This window comes from Haliotis rubra, unplaced genomic scaffold, assembly GCF_003918875.1.
Source record: "Haliotis rubra isolate DU_JTF1 unplaced genomic scaffold, ASM391887v1 Scf75, whole genome shotgun sequence".
In the NCBI taxonomy this organism is placed as follows: Eukaryota; Metazoa; Mollusca; class Gastropoda; order Lepetellida; family Haliotidae; genus Haliotis; species Haliotis rubra.
In genome coordinates this window covers 171,803-179,690 of record NW_025767468.1, presented here as the reverse complement: position 1 = coordinate 179,690, position 7,888 = coordinate 171,803, and the positions used below count along the sequence as shown (strand labels likewise).

Below are 7,888 nucleotides of genomic sequence, written 5' to 3'. Positions count from 1 at the left end.
TAGTTGTAATCATATCACCACTAACATCTGATTCTTTAAATATGCCCAGTCTGGGACCTCCTTCTAAGGATAAGCTACTCAATATCAGAGACCATATAATACATAATATTATATGGTCTCTGTCAATATGAATATGAAAACGGGAGTAAAAATAATGCTTAGGGTACGATATAACTAGACTAACAACTAGTCTCTGAAATGAACATATTTTACTGAAAAAAGTTCATAGTAAAAAAAAATATATAAATGAAAAGGAGCCCTGAGACTTTCTTCATTTTCAGAAGCTGAGGAAATCTAGACTTGCCACATTTTCTAGACTTGCGTGGGCTTTCGTTGATATATTTGCTTCAGGGTCTGTACGACAGACTACGATATAACATTCGGTGAGAATTCAAGTGAAGGCTCATTGGGCAGATGTCAGATGTAAAATGTTAGTTGCCAGCCAATGTTATGCAGCCGCCCACAAAAGACACCGTGGCGCCGTCATTTTATATCTTCAAGGCTTGTTATGGGTTCTGCCTTTTCATTTTCCAACTTAAAACTCTTGTGAGTACAGTTATCTCAAGAGAGCCAAAAAGCATAATTTATATAGCACTTACAAATTTTCGACATTCACAGACCTTTGTTTGCTTTGCTAGTATAGACTTGACACATGATCACATAAGCTCTGTCCAGAACACAGTGAATTCAGGCCGCAGTAGGTTAAGGAGCATGATTATATGTATCTCAATTATGTGTATTAATTTATCATATCGCTCAGGTGTGTTAAATATTCCAACCAAGTCAAGAAACCATCAACATTTCAATCACACCCACCACTGGCAACAGTTAATGAAACTTTGAATTAATTGAACAATGCATCTGGTCCATGGAGCTGAAACCTTGTATGAGTGATCCCAGCTTTGGTACCCAGTGTTTCTAAAAAAGTGGTCACAGCAGCCACTTTGTAAATCTCCCCATTACTCAGAAATATTGCTTATGGGGAAATGCGTAAACTAGTGGAAAAGGAAGAAAGAGAGGAGAGAGGCAGAGATTTACATACACAACCATTTATGCTTCTTCCACTGTGAAGTTATGTATGTGGTTTGGGGAATAACAAGTTTTGTTGTCATATTGTAAGTGTTCTCATTTAACGGGTAACTTTCGTGTTCCTCTGTTTTTCTAGCGTTACAGCAATTGTTATGTGAATTATCCAGGCTATGGTGTTTTTGATGTGCTCAGATGATTCAAATCTGATTCATTATTTCTGAGTGTATTTTTTATGACTGCAGTCAGCTATGACAGCAGACTGAAGTTTTTCACATTGCCCAACTTATTGTAATTACCAGGCTATAAGCATACACTATTGTCGACCAACATGCAGATATTGCCTTTGTTGCCTTGGTGAGTGAGTGAGTTTAGTTTCACATCACTATTAGCAATATTCATCAATATCACTGCGGTGGACACTAGAAATGGACTTCACACATTGTACCCATGTAGGGAATCGAACCTGGGTTTTCGGCGTGACGAGAAAAACAATTATAACTGCAAAGCTACCCACCGCCCTGTTGCCCTTGTGAATGAGTAGTATTTTCCAGAAGGTTGTGAGCATGAAGATGATCCAGTTAAGATAATGTCTAATACGGTGGAATGAACTGGGTATCACATACAAAGGAGTAGTTCCAAGGCAATTTGTTCGTCCTGCTCAGAAATGCTCCACCATGGTTTGATTCCCCACATGGGTACAATGTGTGAAGCCCATTTCTGGTGTTCCCTGCCATGATATTGCTGGAATATTGCTAAAACTAAATTCACTCACTCACTCACTCAGAAATGCTCCAGGTTCATCTTCTCTTGTGTCAATTTCCAAGTCATGGGTTCACCACAGTCAGAGACGTGATAGCAGTCAGTGCAGTGGAAACATGTAATGTCTTCTTTAAAGAAGGCAAAATCTGGCAATGTGATGGCTTCAGGTTTCTAGGACTGAAATGTGTTCCTCATGGTTAACTGAGCCTCCTGAAAGGTCAGTCTGTTAATTCCTGATGTATTGCTATTCTTGAGAATATCAAGGGTAAATGTTTATGGAAAACATACTAAAGGTGTGTAATTCGCCAGGATTGTTGACCTGTTCATAGATCTTAAACATTTTTGCATATTCACTTGATGTTGGGATTTAATGTCATTTTCAAGAGTACTTCTCTCAAATAGCAGCATGAATGAGTGGCTGCATGTACTATTCAGGACTTTAGGGTACTAGAGGGTACTAGGGTACTAATAGTGCTAGCCCAAAGACAGCATGATCAAGTTTAACATGGATATCCCATACTGACTGTGCTGACCTTATCTTGTGCCCATATTAATGCGGACAGCCATTCTAGGTAATTTCTTTTAACATCTTTTGGTAGGAGCCACAGACATTCTGCTTTCTTTCTATCTACTAAACCTGTGAAGAAAGGGGTTAGAATTTGTGTTCAGCAACCCATGCTTGTTGTAAGAGGTGACAAACGGGATCAGGTGGTCAGGTTTGCTGACTTGGTTGACACGTCATCGTATCCCAGTTGTGTAGATCAATGCTCATGCTGTTGATCTCTGGATTGTCTGGTCCAGATTAGATTATTTACAGACCATCACCATATATAGCTGGAATATTGCTGAGTGCAGTGTTAAAACAACAAACCAACCAACCAGTTCTGTCGTAAACCTCAGAAGTAGTTCACTTGAATTGTGTTCACAGGTAAATCTTCCCATGTGCATGCAAGAATCACACAATGGATCCAGATGGGTGACGCAGGGATGCACACCTGTTTGCTTTTCAGAAATCTTGCATGTACCCTGCACCCTTCATTAAGTCACTTGAGTTTGGGTGTTATATAACCCTCCTTCAACATCCTGGCTCTGTTTCTGCATAAATAGATGAGGTGGAATATGCTTTTATATCACATTTAAGGTTACTGCACTTATGTAGCAACGTGCATGTATATGTGTATCAGGTTGCACTTCTCTGGGCCTACGTTTTACCATGCCATGGCTTGATATGATGACCCAGTTCAGACACATAACCCCTACCCGATCAGTCATATCCCTTTAAAATGGAGCCCCAGGCAGGGTAACAAAAAGAAACTTATTTTACTGCACTCCACCCTTCTGCAGATGCTCAATCCACTGAGGCAGTTTGAATGAACTTGAGCTGCCATTCTCATTTACACAATATCTTACCACCTCAGCTTGTTGTTCTTGGTTAAAATCAGTTGTAATCATTTATAGAATGTACAAACAAAAAATCATCAAGCATGCAAGACTGATCTTCATTCTTCACCTGGTTCAGAAATAGGCCATGACTGCACACTGGGATCTTTGGTCCAGGGGAGTTAAATTGTGAATCGACACCTACACATAGTGATAGAAATCTTATCACATTAATGTATTGTTTACTGAAAAACAACATAACCAATTAAAAAAAATTGTAACTTCAATTTCAAAATCCACAAAGTCCAATATACTTCTGACATTGTACAATAATCACATATATACACAATAGTAAAAAAAAATAATTGTATAAGGAGGTATTTTATCATGTAAACACTACACTGTGTAATTATATGAACTAATATAATATAATCAAAACAGCATACTGACCAATACACTTGACAAACATGGTAGGAATATGCTTAACATGTATATACATGTACCCACCTGTGTAATAATCCTCAACAATTATCTTCAATTCAAATGAAGGAAATGGGTGTGTCACTGGTTGCAGTCAAATAATACAGCACCCAGTCAATACCTTGTCTCAGTCCCATGCATCACACTATACCAATGTTTAAGTCTGTCTTGGAGACTATAGCATACATCTATCTACAATAAAGATTGTTGATGTCGCATTCTAGATGAAAATAATATCCAATAAATCTGTAAGTATGAAAAAAATGTTAAAATATTCATCTTAGATTTGAATTTATTTACCAGAAATAAATCAACCTGACGAATTCCTCATCTTGAAGAACTTGACAGCTGGAGAAAATGTACTCAAGGTTATATTTGGATATTTGAATTCCACCTTTCATGTGATCTTGATAAATTCTGTATTTCATTCATGTTTATTATTATTTAACTGATATTAAAATCAACATACTTGTAAGACAGACTTCAACCCCAGGTGATTTTCTACAGTAATTATGTCAACAGGGCATTTCATCACTACTGTAACACAAACTATTCAGTAAAAAACATTTTTGCATATAGTGTCAAATGTTATAACAGCAAATTACAAATGTCTCTTTAAAGTATTCTACTGACCATTAAGCTTAAACCCATTTCAAGGAGTCCATCAGCAGTAGGGACTCTTTGATTGGGTTGTGGAGAACTAGTGCTACACTCTCACTGGTCTCCTTAACCCTCTCCTTGTGGATACAGTCTAATATGTTGTGTGAACAGATTTGTGCAATTAGGATCCAAGAAACTAATCTGAAACAAAGTTGGAAGACTTGGAAACTCTTGCTTAATCAATATTGTATATTTTAATAACCGGTAAAAACATTAAGAAAACTACGTACAAAAAACAACAAGAAACTGTACAAAAAGATATATATTTCATAATCAGTCAACATGTATATTCAAATTACTTGTGATGAAGTTCCAAGAACCCTATGGCACATTCGTGTATGTAGTGTTATATTTGCTTAAACCAGTCTCATCCATGCATGTTAGCTACAAAAGGGGCATATATTTCATTTAAGAACAAAATATTACTTATTTTACAAAACGTTTTCATGCTCACATATCTGATTAGGTTACTGACAATATTATGAAGAATTTAATTACTTGATAAGAAACATCAATATAAAAACACTTTTTCATTCCAAATAAAGTAAACAACATTCATTATGCCATATGTCATAGCGGTTTTCAACAATAAAGGCCAGTTGTGACCCACTCGTGTTATTCCGGGACAAGTCATAGTGGTTTTCACCAATAAGGGCCATTTGTGACCCACTCGTGTTATTCCGGGACAAGTCATTGTGGTCTTCACCAACAAGGGCCATTTATGACCCACTCATGTTATTCCAGGACAAGTCATAGTGGTCTTCACCAACAAGGGCCATTTGTGACCCACTCATGTTATTCCAGGACAAGTCATAGTGGTCTTCACCAACAAGGGCCATTTGTGACCCACTCATGTTATTCCAGGACAAGTCATAGTGGTCTTCACCAATAAGGGCCATTTGTGACCCACTCGTGTTATTCCGGGACAAGTCATAGTGGTCTTCACCAAAAAGTTTGTGACCCACTCGTGTTATTCCGGGACAATCCGACTTCCTGGAAAGGGGCGAGTCATGATGAATGCTAATAGTAATGTTGTTTATACTTTTTATGTCTGGTATGGCATTATAAATAATGGTACTGACAGTTCAATACAAATATGAATATGGATTAATATTTCCCTTTAGGCACAACAGATTAAGTATATTTTTAGATACATTGTACATCACATGACTAGCATAGTGATAACATGAAAACACAAACAATGTTAATTAATTAATTTCTCCAGCATGTAATTCATTCTCAACATTCACCGGATAGGGTAAGTAAATTATTACTTACTGTAATAAACATCTTACAAAAGCAACTATACTTCCTAATTCTGTATGGAATAATATCTAACCATGATCATTGGCACAAACAACATGTGATTGAAAGTATAACATTTTAACACAGTTAACAATAACATGAAGTTAGATGAATCTAGGACTGGTATGAAGAGATGAAAGGTGTTGTGGCAGACATTATTGTGGGGGATAGTGTGTACCTCCATTTCCTGAGCTCAGATCTTTAACTCTTTTTTTTCTCTTTTTTCTACCTTAATTTATTTACAATCTCATCCATTATTCATCTCAGCATAAAGATCTAAGGACACCTCCATCAAGGATACAAAATTCTATGAAAGTAATGTATCCATTTGGACAAGCATATCTGCATTTTGTATTTATAAAACCAATATAATATGGGAGTTCTGAATGCAAAAGATAAGCCATACTATCATAATGTTGCAGATATTTTCACATCTTGCTGTTTCTGAACGAAATGGCATCTACACCTAAACAAGTACTATTAAGACCTTAATTACTTGGTTTTTGGATTTTTTTACAAATTATTAGACCACATATGCAGTGTATAAAACATAGCCCATCACATCGTCCTTTTCGGTCTATTTTTGTGAAGGACGGTCTATTAAATAAGTAAGGCCGTCCTTTGGTCAGGAGAAATATTTTAAAAAATATACTTAAATTGGTTTGAACTTTGTCTTATCTATTATTTTTTCATTGTTTTAGTTTTTGGGACTGGCTGTGTTTGTTCAGGACTGGTCACTTTTTTGGACAGCCAGTCCTTGGACTGGCCATATTTCAAAACTATTTTATACACTGATATATGCCAGGTGCAGCATGCCAGTGGAGCAGCCACTGGCATTACTTTTCTCTCTGTTCCACTCTGTTTCAGGGAATATTGTAAAGGTATAATTTGCTATTTTTTTCACTTTCTTTGTTTTTTATCGGGTTGGCAGCATATAATGGCAGTAAAAAATGTAAAAACAATTTGTATTTTTTCCCCACTTTCTTCCCATTTTGGGTCAGCGGATCTGTAAACCAAGTAATGGAAAAAACGGCCTAAGGGTACATTTGTTAGTGGTTGTTCTCCTTGGCCAAGGCCAAACTTTCCAAATTGAGCTTGTTAAGAAATGATGAGCAATTGTTTTAAGAAGCTAATAGTTGATCAGCTCATGAGCCTATGCTTCTTTCATGTGGCCTTAGCAGTCAAAGTTCATTCAGGATTCACCTAACATGACCTTCTGTCAAGGTTTCCTGAGATCTCCATGTCAAGTTTTATGATATCAGGCAAAAGATCTGGGACTTAGACTCATGAAATTTGAAAATTTGTCTGTAGATTGTGCATAATAGATCTTTCTTTGAGAACAGACAAGCCATGAAAAGGACAGTGTTCAGTTAACATTACTTAAACGTGTATGTAGTCATGCCGAGCATCACCCGACGAGTAGCTGCTGTATCACAATGAAACACGAAGATACATTGTATGACTGCTGTCATCTTCCAAATGTAAACAGTACCTGCTCCGATGGTCATCATGTTACAGGGTACAAAATATTGCATCCAATATGGATACAAATATGCATGGGTGCAAAAAATGTTCAGTGTAAAAATATTTGGTTGTTTGAAACAAATGAAACATTGTAGATTGCATGTGACATATAATTGACATTTCTGTTCAGGTAGAAATACAAAATGATGTGCACCAGAAACAGATGTTCACCTGTCTGACACTAAATACCCATTAAAGAGCATGTCCAGAATGACATCAGTAAAATTCTTGGAAACCAGATAAAGCATGCCCACATCGTTGGTCTGATTATATACTCCGCTGCTATGTATAAAATTACTGCTTTCAAATAACTAAAAAACCTTTTTTAATGTGTTTTCTGCTTGAAAAGTACTAATTGGCAGGATTAAATGCAGACATAATTCTATCATACCACATGATTGATTCAATGCATGAAACAGAGAAGCAAAAACATGCTTTTCTTGTAGTTTGTTATAAGCAAGTTTTAATCCATGTTATTAGAGCTGTGACGATATAATGTAGTATCGATAATCGTGATATCTTATCTGATGATAAATATATCGATATATTTTTTCCGTATCGTGATATGTACCGTTGACCTTAAAATTGTTAATGCACTAGAAATTTACACTGTTACTTGCTATAAAATATACTTTTAAAAAGAAATTAACTAATGATAGCATATCGTGATATGCATCGAATCGAATCGTATTGTTCCAAGATATCGCAATACATATCGTATTGTGAAATTTCTGTATCGTCACACCTCTGC

At 36.4% G+C, this 7,888-nt stretch overlaps 1 long non-coding RNA gene across 1 annotated transcript; it reads left to right on the top strand.

Annotated features, from left to right (window-relative positions):
- Nucleotides 1-4,157: 4,157 nt before the first annotated feature.
- LOC124260097 lies at nt 4,158-7,055 on the top strand. The gene is made up of 2 exons (XR_006893995.1): nt 4,158-4,307; nt 6,977-7,055. It is a non-coding gene; the product is annotated as an uncharacterized LOC124260097 (long non-coding RNA).
- Nucleotides 7,056-7,888: the final 833 nt, after the last annotated feature.